At 41.6% G+C, this 13,268-nt stretch overlaps 1 protein-coding gene across 2 annotated transcripts in view; it reads left to right on the top strand.

Annotated features, from left to right (window-relative positions):
• The first annotated feature begins 1,950 nt into the window (after nt 1-1,950).
• Nucleotides 1,951-13,268, top strand: part of ENTPD3 (ectonucleoside triphosphate diphosphohydrolase 3) — a 45,025-nt gene continuing 33,707 nt past the window's right edge. For both annotated transcript variants that reach the window (XM_014878459.2, XM_088164714.1), the window contains exon 1: nt 1,951-2,089. The gene's annotated coding sequence lies outside the window, so the exon portion shown is untranslated. The remainder of the gene's footprint in view (nt 2,090-13,268) is intronic.

Below are 13,268 nucleotides of genomic sequence, written 5' to 3'. Positions count from 1 at the left end.
TTGGAACTAGAGGATCTTTTAGGTCTTCTCCAACCCAAACCATTCTATGATTCACTGATGACAATGATACAATGCAAAACCAAGAGTGGAAGAGAACAGCAAGCTCTGTAACTCGGGAGATATTGGGGCAAGAATATTAACGCTCCTCTGCCATCTACGGGCACATCTCAAGGAGAAACAAAAAGAAAGAGTAAATCCTTTGTCTCTCAAAGCTGTTTTTCTTTTCTTCTTGCACTTCTACATTGTTGCCTTTTAATTACTGTATTCTTAGCACTTGTTCCCAGTGATGGGGAACTTTGCTTACCACCTCTCTCCTCTAATTTTGCTCTTTCTTCCACAGCCTCTGCCCTTGCATCAGGGATGCAACCCCTGGAGTAGAACAGGAGGAAAAACTTTGTGGTGGGAAGGGTGCTGGCACTTTGTAGTTTTCTTCACCAGAAGAACCTTCTGGGATACATCCGAGATACATCATGTACCATTTCTGTTACCTAGAAGGTCTTTCATGTTATAAAGCCATCCTCAGGCTGTATCTGCAGATCCCACTCTTCATTAAAATGGACAGCAGTGTTCACATAAAGTAACCTTTTCTCCAGTTGCTGCCTGTGCTGGAGCAGTGGGCATCCATCTCTGAATGCAGTTATGGTGCTTGGGAAGGTGACCCTGGCCACCTTCCCGTAGGAAAGCCAGCCCTGGTGGCTTCCATGCTGTGGCAGTTGCTGTATAATTGCCTCATCTTTTCTGTTATAATTTCTTTGCAGAACAACAGCTATGGAGAGATGGATTTTGTTTCATGCAGTCCCAGGTCTGTAGTCTGTGGAAGTGCAGCTCATGCTGCCACACTGTATGCCCACACCGGTGTGTGTATCCTTCACTGCCCATCCTGGTGACTGCTGAACACGTTGGGCAACTCCTACCAAGCCTGCAGACAGGTACTGATCTCTGAGACTGTTTGTTCCTGTGGATTCTAGGAAAGGTGCAGCTGGGGAAAAAAATAAGTCTCAAGCAGGGAAAGGCAGCAGTTTGAGAAAGCTGCTCTAAGACAGCAAAGATTGCCCAGGAGAGAGAGAGGGGCCCAGCTACATAAAAACTTCCAATACAAGTTGGTTTGTCAGAAGTAAAGAGACAGATAATCCATCAGAATCTTATTTCTAATGAAGCACTCACCCTTCAGTCATACAAAAATCACTCAGCCACAAGATCTGAATTCAATGGAAACAAGTTGTCTTAGGTTCAGTGAGTTGTATGGGCTTGTTTTTCTGTTCATCTCTCAGAAAGAGCCCTTCTGCACCAGAAATTCAGCTTGCCAGACAAGTTAACGATGTAAGGAGCAGCCTTGGCAGAAGTTCTGCCTCAGACCACATTTATTATTCACAGGGTTTGCAGAGTGCAGGGATATACAGAAGTCATGTCCTGCCAAGGCACAGAATGTCTCAATGACAGACAGAAGGAGAATAACAATATTTTCTTCCAAGGCACATGTGGCCCTGAGCATCTCTAGGGATGTACATTTGGTAGCTGATTGGAAACAGACTTATTTTATTTCTGCCTGCACAGAAAGCCCTGATTTTTTTTTTTTTTAAGGAGTCAGGAAAAAAAAAAAGAAAATGAAAACATGTTTTCAGCAAGCTAGGACAGGTCCTCATTCCTTCCCTTCCACTCACAGGAACACAATGAGTGGGCAGGGAGGCTAGTGCTGTGGGTATGTTACAAAAACAGTTCTGAATTGGCACATCTTGAATTACAAGGGACGTTGGAAAAGAATGAGTTACAGGACTAATTGCAGCCAGCGGTTTTCATTGATCTAGTTAATCATGACTGCTTTATACCAAGTGCTCCACTGCCATTTTCACTTTACCAAGCATTCAAAAAAATAGTAATAAAAAAATCCGCCTGGCGAGTGCGAGGGCTATGTGACCACCAGGTGCCACTCTCGCTCCACGGGGAATACGAGGAGCCTGCAAGGCTGGCAGGAAAAGCCAAATCGGGCAGCCATCACTCATTGTGTCCCTCTCTGGATTTTCCTACCGGCTGTAGGAAGCTGGGACAGCAGCTTCTCCCCATCCTCCACTAAGAAGGATGCTGGAAAACCGTGAGTACCACTCACCCTGGTCTACGTTTGTTTGCCAGCAGCTTTTTTGCACAGGGAGGCAGAGATGTAGATGGAAAGCTGAAAAGCTGCTGCTTGAGAGGGCTGCAGCCTCTTTGACCATCTCCTCATTTGGAAGTTGGTGCTTCCTCCAGCCCCCATTTTAATGAACACCCTGTAGTGTTGTTTAGCACTGAACAAAGATTTTGTAGTTGCTTTAAATGCAAGTTTTACCCCTTCAGTTCTGGCCATGGAATTCAAGCCTGAGGTTTCCACCATGTAGCCTTCCTGGTTTTGCTCATCTTGCGGGCACAATTTTAGTGTGCTAGGAAACATGGTCCTGGCAATTTCTGGTCCACGCATTCACTCCTGAATGAAATCAACCCCTCCTGGAGCCACAGCCACTGTCAGTCTCTTGGGCCCCAAGTACACTGGTTTTCATGGAGAAAAGCAGATTTTCCTACCTGGTTGCCACCATGAGAGCTGTCCCAAAGGCTAACTGGTGTTACCAGTGGCTCCAGGGGACAGCCTGTGATGGTGTGTCATAAACAACAACATTTTTCAAGCTAAAGGGGGTGGGAAAGCACAATTTGTACTTCCACTCCTGATTTCTTTGTTTTGGTGATTTGGGCTGATATTTGAGTGCAGCAATATTTGAGAAGCAAAGGGCTTCTAGAGTTCTTGGGGTCAGATGGGCACCAAGTGTACTTCTGATATAACCCCAATTCACTTCAATAAGTTCTGTTTTGCCTTGTGCTTGTCTTATTTCTGCCTTTCTGCAGATCTCCATTCTGTCCTGCCCTTAAATGACTCATTAGACTTGTTTTCTGAGGTAGCCTGTAACATGCCAATTCACTTCTCTAATCAGATCTCTTTCCATTTGAGTTCCCCATGGACTAAACAAGACTGACATTGCCCTTCTTGTCTACTGGTTTATCCTTTATGTGTTTACCTTTTCTCTTCCTAGTTCATGAATAAAGATGTTAAATACAAGGTCACTGGGGGCTGCTGATTTCCAAACCCAGGAGCTAGTGATATTTCAAGATCAATTCCATTATGTGATTATGTTTCCCTTACTGAATTTTCTCAGGGAAATCATTTGTCACAGAACAGCAGGCTCTAGCTTCCTGCAACCTTCTTAAATCAATCCCATCATATCACAGAAACCTTATTTTAATATCTTCCATTGTAATTGTTTAATTGTTTACTTGAAAGAGCCTTCCTGATGTATTTAGTGGCAATCAGGTTTTTAAATAGATTACTATTTTTAAACAAAAGAGCTAAAAAATGCCACCCCCCATCAGCAAAGAAATATCCAAACAAATCCAGGTTTTCTGGAAAAATGAAGAACTGAAAAATCTGTTGAGGACTGTCAGTCTCATGTTGACACTGGATTTGGGGTCCTTCAGGTAGTGAGTGAGGTACCTCATTTAGGGCTAATAGGAGTTTATCATATTTTACAGGATGAAGAGTGGGGAATGCAATTCCCTTATCTGAATCTAGGGTGGTTGTCCCAATGGAGACTTTTTCAAGCATATTTTCATATTCTTCTTCTGATGTGCTCCCTGGAGAAAACTAGGTTAGCTGATCTGCAGAAACCTTAAAAATATTTTAATCTGCTGTCTTATGTTTTACTTGTGTGTCCTGCAGAACTTATGTTTCTATTAGGAAAGGGTGATGGGTTTGTTGAGCTCGAAGTGGTATTTCCTAGGGAAAAAAAATAATCTCAAGAAACCCAAGTCATTGGCTTGGGATCCTGCTTCATATCCAGTGTGAAGGATTCATGGCAGAGTGGGGAAAAAAGCGAGTATGCTGTGGCTTTTTCAACAATGTCCAACTGCAGCTGTTTGTACAAGAAGGAGAAGTTGCTGCTATTTCTAAAAGAGTAGTATTTTGTTGGGCTTGGAGGCTGCTGTTATCTTCACACCTGTGCCAGTGGTAAGGACTTTATCCTGACTGTGGCAGTTTGTAGTTAGTTAGAACATTTCACTCTAGAGTGAGCACTTTCTGTTTAGTATCTAGCATCAAAATCCTTCTACAGGCCAGCCTACTGTTGTGTTTCAGTGTAGAGAACAATCACCTATAGATTTGTCTGCACCTGCAGACAGACCTACCTGTTCTGCAGAACAAGTTCTTCCTGCAGCGATAAACAGGCCAGGGAGTTTAAAATGCAAAGCCATTGCTCGAATAATCACAATAGATGATCAAAATTTGCACTTTGTTTTCCCCTCTCACCTCTGTTCCCAAGAGAAATGTTCTTGTGCAAATGAGAAAGCAAATACCTCTGATTGTCTTCTGCATCTAGTCCAGCTTGCCTCTTTGGAAAGACTCTTTGCCCATTCTGAATCAGGAATCATCTATGGAATTAGCCCTGGATCTGCTGCTCATTCAGACTCCTCTGATCTCCTCTCCCCTGATCACTGCTTCAACAAGCTGGGTGAGCCCAGTGTGTGCCATCAGAGTGTTGGATTTTCACAAGTGGTCCCTCAGTGTAGTGAAAGAAAGGCAGTAATGGAAAGAACTACTCATGTCTCAGGGCTGGGGGAAATGCAGTGTGGCAGCACTGGAAAGACAAAGCCTGGGTGTTCTTTCTACTTATTGTATCATATAGGGTTGTCAATACAGGGTTGCCAAAAGTATCTTTTTTGTCCAGACAAAAACCTCGCTATGATCACATAATGGGAAAAAACCTAGTGACTGTAACTCCTGAAAGGACAAACAAGCACTGCCTGTAAAAAAAAAATAAAATAAACCAAAACCTGGTGCATTTAAATGACCAGCTGTGCATCCAGTGATGCCTTGGTCTGTAAGGTTGAATGCCTCTTCTAAAGCAGAGCTTTCCCTCATCTATTCTGAATTAACTGCAGGCATTGTTCTTTGCTCTCTTGAGGGCTATACCTATTTCTAGAGCTAATTCAAATTAGCTGTCCCAATTAATTAAAGCATCTTAATTAATGGAAAAATACAGAGTCTTTATCAGGCACTCCTTGGCTGGAACACAGCCTAAGATACCACAGCTGAGCAGAAGAGAGACATTTTCTTTTATGCTTTAAATAGCTTACCAATATGAAAATGTGGTTATAACCAAACTCTTTATAAGAGTGAAGTTGTTTTCCCAAAGCTATAACCCAAATGTGGATTGTTACTCCATTTCCACTCAAACTCCCACTGAAGGCAGGGTGATGTTGCCCAAGGAAGAGCTGGTTTTGTGTGGGATGACACGCAGACGAAATGCAAGCAAAGATATAAGCAGGGGAGAGTATGAAAACACTCTTACTCACTTCCCTGTGAGAGGAGATAGGGGTGACATGCTGGAAGTAGTTGGTATTCTCCCCTCTGCCCTCCCAGCCCTGTGGTCATTGGTTGGGCCAAAGATGGCAAGGAGGAGGGCAAGGAAGAGCCATGGTCCTCCTTACTCAGACACCCTGCTCCAGGCACGGGGTGTGACAGCCCGTGGAGCCATCCAATCTCACATGAGCCCTGCAGCTCATGGGCCAGGCAGCAGAAGTGACACGCTGATCTTCCAGAAGGACATGCACAGTTGCCTCCTCATGGAGACAATATTCTTCTCTTGCTGTTTCCAGATTCACCAACAGGAGAATTCTCTTCAGGGTTCCCGGGAGTTTCTCCATTCCTGACTGGTGCTTGCAGCTTCTCTGCTGCCCAGCAGAAATGAGTCTGAGCAGCAAAGGATGAAGGTGTTGGATCCCCCAGGAGTTCCCTCTGAACAGCAGAAGCAGAAAAGCGAAGCATTTTATAAGTACTCATCAGTATGACAAATACAGCAGTACAATTTTTAGAGGACGCATTAAAACAAGCAAGGTAGTTACTATGCAGTTTAATTAGCTCAGAATTTAATCACTCTTGCAATTGAGAAAAAGGACCAGAGTCTGTCTGTTTCTAAATTAGGCAGTACAAAATTTCTCAGTGCCTGTCCTGGAACATCAAGTAGGTAAATCTATGTACCTTTCATCTCTCAAGCATGTGACACAATCATCCCTTTTATTCCCCATTCCGTCAGTGATCCCAGTGATCCACTGGATCATTTAAAACAACTTGTAATAAACAAGATTGATTGTGAAGCCCCCTAAGTTGCAATTTGTGCAATACTTTTTCCAGCACTTATTTTTTTCTGCTGCCACAGATAAAAATGTACTTGGATGATCAGGACAAGAGAATCTCATTTTTATTTCTGCAGTGTTTGCAGGAGAATGCTCCATCCATTCTGGTTTAGAGGGAGAGGGATGAGGAGCATTCCCCTTGTGAACACTTTGCTGTGCAAAGGCCATGCAAGATGAATAGTTTTTGGTTTGTTTTATCCACAAAGCAGATAATTTCTTCCATTCTTCTTCAAGCTGTTGTGAGCATCTTTATGCTTGTCTCAGACCAAATCCCTCTCTTCCAGGTTGCCTTAATTTCTCTTTCCTATATTGGCTTTTGCTGAGACTGGGAAACTGTCTGAGTGTCAGCTGGTGCCCACTCAGGTGCATTAAGAAAAGAGAGAGAGGATTTTTCCAAATAGCTAAAGGCATTGTGTTTTGTTATATTGGATACCAGGTCCTGGAAGGTGGGAACACAACTGCACTAAGTGTTGTAGGTCCAGCTACCCTTATGGATAGCTAGGCAAGAGGAGAACATTGAACGAACCCCAGGGACGTGAGAATAGAGCTAAGTTGGAATGCAGATCTGCAGAATGTAACAGAGGTAGCTGGAGCTGCTCTGAATTAAAAAAAACAAAACAGCTGATGAGGGTCATTGATGTAAGAATCAGGAAATTGTAAGTAGAAGCAAAGTGGACCTCAGCAAAATGTTAAGAAGAATGAGTATAATGATGAATCAAGTCAAATATGACTAAATCCAAGAGAGCTGTGTGCAATACTCAGCTTGTCAGTATTGGCCATCGTTTAATGTGTCTGTAGCTGTACTGTTAGTATGCTAATATGTCCAGCCACTACAATGGAGATTTATGGGCCATGCATGGAATCAAGCACACCACTGTGCTAGGAGCCCTCCTCCAAAATCACAGGTGAGGATACCCAATGGACACAGGAATATATATATATATCTGTAAAGAATACACATACATATATATATATAAATGTGTATGTGCATATATGTATGAAATATATAGGAACTATTCTCTTGTATTTCCAAGAGGTGTTGAGAGTTGCCTTGTCTCAAGACCCAGCAAGCACAGCCACCCAGAATTAGTCAGCCTGTGTGAAGGAAGAACAGGCAATCTCCTTTTCCCAGGCTCTTCCCAGGAACAGATAATCTTGTTTTCTCTCAATGAATTGCTAGAAGCTCATTTTACTATGCTGGATTATTTAAAACTTGCTCAATTTTTCAGTAGGTTCCCTGGGATTAATATTTTAAGTGCTCCTGTAGTGAGCATTAATAAAATTTGGGAGAGGTCATTGCTGCCTTGTTGGATATTGATTTCTGTCCAATAAGAGAGGATTTTAACCAGGTTACAAAGTGTTCTTCTCTAAGATGCTTAAAATAGGACCAAGGAACCATTATGATATAAACTAATCTGTTGGACATCAAATTCAGAGATGATCCTGGAATTGTTTAGACATCGATCCTTTGTTATCTTTTCCTGTGGAGCATATTGTTCAATTCTGTTACTATTGAACTGCTGTCAGAAGGAAATTTCAGTGAGCAGCAGCAGTACAGAAAATTTAAAATTTAACTGCTTTTCTTTTTTTTTTTCCTACAGAAGACTTTGGTCTTTTTGCTGTTTTAAGAGTAGGGGTGTGTAATCAGAAAAATTGCAGCTTTTGTATATTTTTACTGCACCTCAATGGAACAAGGTTATTACTTATGGTTACTAAACCAGTCGGGCATAGAGAATGGATGTTTCAAATGTGTCACAGTGCAACTCTCATAACTGTAAAAGAGACATCAAGTTAGAGGATATCAGAAAGTTACCTAGTCCCATAGAATTGGTCAATGCAAAAATAGGGAAAAACTGGGAACCCTTCATCACCTTCTAAGTTCATTCCTATTTGTTTACTACTTCTGAGAGACTAGGATGAGAGGAAAAATCCACAGTATGTGCAGTGTGAGCCTTGGCCAAAACCCGTAGAAATCAATTGGAAAATATCTTTCTTGGGAGGTGGACTAAGCTTGGCATTAATCACAAGCTGCCAAACCTTAAATAGCTGTCTCTGTGCTAATGCAATATTGTATTGCATAACAGGCCCTGTTCTGATTTAAATCTTCTCGTTCTTCCTGGAAGGGATAGGTTTTATATTTTAAAGTGCCACTGGCACGAAGTTAACAAAAGCTTCCAAGAGCTGTGGGAAAATGTTCTGGGATCCTTTTTGTATCTGAATATGGTCTCATTAGTTTCTCAGTATTTATGCATCTGAAGGCAGGTTTCACCAGGTGAATTAGACCCACCAGTGGTTCAATGCAAGACGTGGCAGGTCTTTTACCTGTTGGGAGGATACAAAGGAAATTTTTTTTCAAACTGACCCCAACATCTAAATACCATTCTGAAACCAGCAAGGAAACTACCTGCAAAGAAGCAAAATCTTTGTGTTTCTTAGCTTGGCTCACCATCCCACCTGTGTTTGTTCTTCTCCCCTTGAATAACCTTTATTCTCCCCCATTTCCATCCCAAGCCTGACAGGTCACAGTGGATAGTTGTGCGGGCAGTGTTGTGGATAGCTTGGCTGTATTCTAAGCTAGCTGGAGTTACCATTTTAAAACTCTTCTTCCAATTCACAAAGACTATGAAATAACTGGTCCCCCAGGTGTTCACAGAGGCATAGCTCTGTCCTGGTTGCATGTGGTCTCATATTGAAGGTCTAGATATAAAGCTAATGCATTCATAAAGAGACTCTGGGAAGAAATGCTTGTATTTTTTAGGAGACAAAATCTTCTTCACTTTTTTAAAAAATGGGTGTTTTTTCCTCTTTGCTCAGACCACATTATATTGCCTTTCAGGGTGGGATTAGCTGGCAAAACCAGTCTAACCCAAGAGCCTTGACCACAAACCCTGGGAAGGAAATGAAGCTTCGCCGTAGCTATTTCCTTGCTACCTGTATCCAGAGACAAGATAGTGTGGTGAAACCCTTTACTGTCCTCACTCAGTCGGTGGTTAAGGGTAGAAGTCCAGACCTAGCAGAGAAAATAGGTATCTCCCACACATTTATCTCCTGATGAAAAGCACAGCCATCAGCTTGTCCCCGTGGCTCTCTAGATTGTACATGGCAATTCTATGACATCTTCCTCAGAAATGACAGCCACAGAAAACAGAGAAAAATACAGAGGAGTAAGTCTTAGTTCCTGTTTGTCTCCAGGAGGGAAGAGCCTAACTTTGTGTCACAGACAACCACCTTGTTCCATTCAGGATGGGTGGCTTGTCTCCTTTCCTCCAAATGGGTATTAAGGTATTTTTTGGAAACTGGCAAAGGAAAAGCACTCTTTGAAACTAAGCAGGTGGCAGGTGTTTTATCCTTTTTGCCAAAAATAATGTCTGTTAAAAGCTCTCTTCCCTGGCATGAGAGACGCAGATCCAGTTATTGTTTTCTTCAGTGAGGATTGACATAGACACTTTCTATTTCCCACAACAATGTTGGGATCAACAGGCAATTAACTATTGTGAGGGGAGGGCTAGGGAAGCACTTTCAGTCTTTCCTGTTGAACTCAGCCTATTCTTGCATTTTTACCATTGTATCTATGGACTGATTTAATGTCATTTTTTCTGAAAAGGATATTTTTGATTTGGAAAGAAAATTTTGGTCAAAAAATGCCAACCCTATTGACAACTTTTCACTTATTTTTAAAAACACTTTTAGGTGAGGAGATTTTTAAAAGTCTCTGCAGAAAGCAGAGTCAGAAATTAAATTTTCATTTTATGAAGAGACCTTGATGTCATTTTTATTACTAGTGTAAAGAAGAATACATGAGACTCTTTTGAGTGGAATGAGTTTCTCATTTCCAGCCTTAGAGAGAAAATGTATCAGAAGGAGCTTTAACTATCAGTAAAGAAAAAAGAGTCACATGAATTTGTTGCATAAAGCAATTAGTTCACATAGTTACCTTCTGTGTTTAAAAAAAATCTGCAAAGAATGGGAAAATTTTGTCTATGAAGTTTTGCTTTGTAAGATTTATGACTACAGAATTCGATAAAGTCAGTAGAGTTGAATCAATAAAGAATTTGACTTCAAAAGAATGAATATCCCATGGTCTCAACAGACCAGTTTGTCAGTGGGCTGTCAGTTCCTAGAAATCAACTACATTTTCTCTGGAAATCAGGAATAACTGTAAACAACTCTAACAGAAGCTTTAGAAAGAATGTTTGGGTTTTCTGTTTCGTGTACCCAGATCTAAATGAGGCAAAATTGCTACTGATTTGGAAAGCGTATTGGGTGTCTCCAGGTAAAAGGGATGAGACAGGTGCTGTTGGGAATTGGAGTGAAAACAGCTGAAATAACTGACAGCAACAAATTTTCCTGTGCATTTTTTGTCATTTTTGTCTTATAGAAATATGAGGTCCTTAATGAGAACTGCTTCTCATAATACCATGTTTCCATGCTCTTGGCAGCAGTACAGAGGTCATATCTTCACAGAACAATTATTTGGTGATCTGTCTGATGTGCTGGACACAAACATGCTTTTCTTTTTCCTTGTCTTGCTGTACCACTTCTATTCCCACTTATTTCTTCAATAAACATGCATACTGTGTCAGCAATGGGGAGCTGCCACTGGCCTCATTTCTGCAAGCTGCCTCTGAGTCTGACTCAGTGTATTTCACTGGGAGCCTGTCGATTCAGGAGAGCACTTCTCATCTGAGCACTCCCTTAGTTTCCAGTCTGTCACCTTTGGTGAATAGTGGCATAAATGTGGATGATCACTGCAGGCACACATGACAGTAGTAGGTGTCATGTTTCTTAATATTCGACCCTTCCCAGGTGACAGCTGCGAGGCCCTTTTCTGAAGGAGACCAGAATGGAAACGTTGTAGGTTTTCTTGAATGTTTGAACTTTCTTTCTCTGGTTTTTTTTTTGTTTGTTTGTTTGCTAATAGGATGAGGTAACACTAACAGTCTAGCTCTCCTGCTACATTTTTCTTATAACTGTATTCAGGAACAGAGGCAATTTCCTCATAAGATCAGGTTGTTCTAAAAGTCTGTGAAGAGTCACGCAAATGTAATTTAATGCAAAGGTGAATCTTACATTTCTCAGAGTGTACAGGCTGAGACTTTAACTCTTGTTGGTTGTTAAATTCTGACCCCGGGAGCCCCTAATTCACACGGTTTTCTAGTGTGTTTTATTGTCCAAAAGTCTTGCAAAGTTATACCTCGTGTGAATTAAAGTCTGCTAGAAACATGAAGGAGTGGTCAGAGGGACATGCAGGAGGGGCATGTGGGTCACAGATCAGGCCCGGGACAAGTGCTGACAGAGTCCTAAAAAGATGTAAAGTTTGAAATTCACATTTGGGGCAGAAAGCTCTGCCCAGGTATGGCTATAAAAGTGATCCATGTATTAAGCTGATCATGAGACTGTTTAGTACTGAGGAAATCAGCTTGTGCAGGGAGCCAGCAAAAGCCTGTGTACCCCATCACATTCCAATTAAGCTCTTTTTGCTGCTGTATACACCCCATGAAAAGATATTTCATGCACAGCAAAGGCCACATACAAGCACTCAGGTTTTGTCTGAGATGCTGTTGGAGTCCAGTGTTCTCTGGCGAGGCTCCTTCAGATAATACATGAGGGGGTTTAAAGTTCAATATCCAATTATTAGTGTACAGACATTTCTAGTCTGACCTGGGCTTTCACAAACAGACTTAAGAATTTAAAGCAGTGACATTAGAGCAAGTCATGTTCTCATTTTTCATCTGTACACTGAAACTAATAACCCTATCATAAGCAGTAGGCAAACACAAATATACCCTAAAAACCAGTTATAAAATTGGATAAGCATCTAAGTTTATGAAAGAATTAAGCATGTCTCAGATAATTTGAAAAAAGAAATTTTTGGACATGTTCCTCTGTGCAAGTCTGGAGTTTGCTGAGAGAGCCAAGCTGATTAAACCAGATCCCTTCTGGCATTCAAGCTCCATTTGAACCTTTAAAAAACAGACAGGCACCTTGTGGATTTGCCTGCTGCACAAGTGTTTGCTCAAAAAGCCATCAAATACATTCAGAGGAAGAGAGGTCCATGAGGTGCTATTAGACCAGATATAACATCTGGCTCAAGGAGTCTCTAAGGCCTGAGATGGCAGAAATTGAGAGGGTATTTCAGAGGAATTATCCACATGTGGTAGCCCTGTCCCAACAGCCTTCTCATCGACATCTGCTTCTACTGATGCTTAAAAAGAAGCACATCCACCTTCTGTCTGATCTTGTACATCTGTTAGTTCTTTTGTATTAGTCTTGGAAAGCAGGGTTAAATTACTGTGTTGAAGAAAGAGAAGCAAACTGAAAAATACAGTATTAAAGTAGGCAGAGGCACATTACTAAAATACAGCTAACCTTGCTCAGCAGATAGAAGTCAAAATGAAAATGCGTGTCTGGCAGCCTCTCACATGTAAAACCTTGTATATACAGGTTTACGTAAAAAGCTGTATATATAGAGTGCAAAATGAAGCTAATCTGTTCTTGGCAAATAAAATAGATTGGAAACCATAGAGAAGTGATTTGTTTTCCTGTGGGTGATAATTGCTTGCACTGGTGTGAAGTGACCCCAGGGAGGTCAGCTTTTGTGCTTGTGGATCTTAATCCAAGTCAGCTCAGCTAAGAGCATGTGTGGTTTTATGGAGCCCAGTTTCAGGTTTATGATGATTAATGTATTTTGTCATAGTTCTGTCCTGTACCCTGGCCAAATGAGGGCTCCACTATTCTTGGCACCATGCTTCTGCCACTTCAGAGATAATCCTCCCTCCCTCAGAGAGCTCTCTGGACGGACCATGACTGGGGGAAGATCAGAGAAGAGTGCCCTGTCTGTTGGCACAGATTATTCAGTGTATGCATATGCTTTTTTGAGGAAAGGATCTTTTGGTCCTGAATTTATTTAAAGGAACCTGCTACCACTAGTAGGTAGGAACATTTTGGAGGGAGGTCTTACATGTGTGAGTCATTTGAGGAGAAAAACCAGAACAGCAAAACCATTGGGAAGAGCTGAAGAAACTTGAGTGAGGAGCAAAGCAAGACAGGTAAGATGGTAC

This window comes from Sturnus vulgaris, chromosome 1 (genome assembly GCF_052056855.1).
Source record: "Sturnus vulgaris isolate bStuVul1 chromosome 1, bStuVul1.hap1, whole genome shotgun sequence".
In the NCBI taxonomy this organism is placed as follows: Eukaryota; Metazoa; Chordata; class Aves; order Passeriformes; family Sturnidae; genus Sturnus; species Sturnus vulgaris.
Note: the sequence above shows the minus strand (reverse complement) of the source record. Positions and strands in the feature narration are given on the sequence as shown.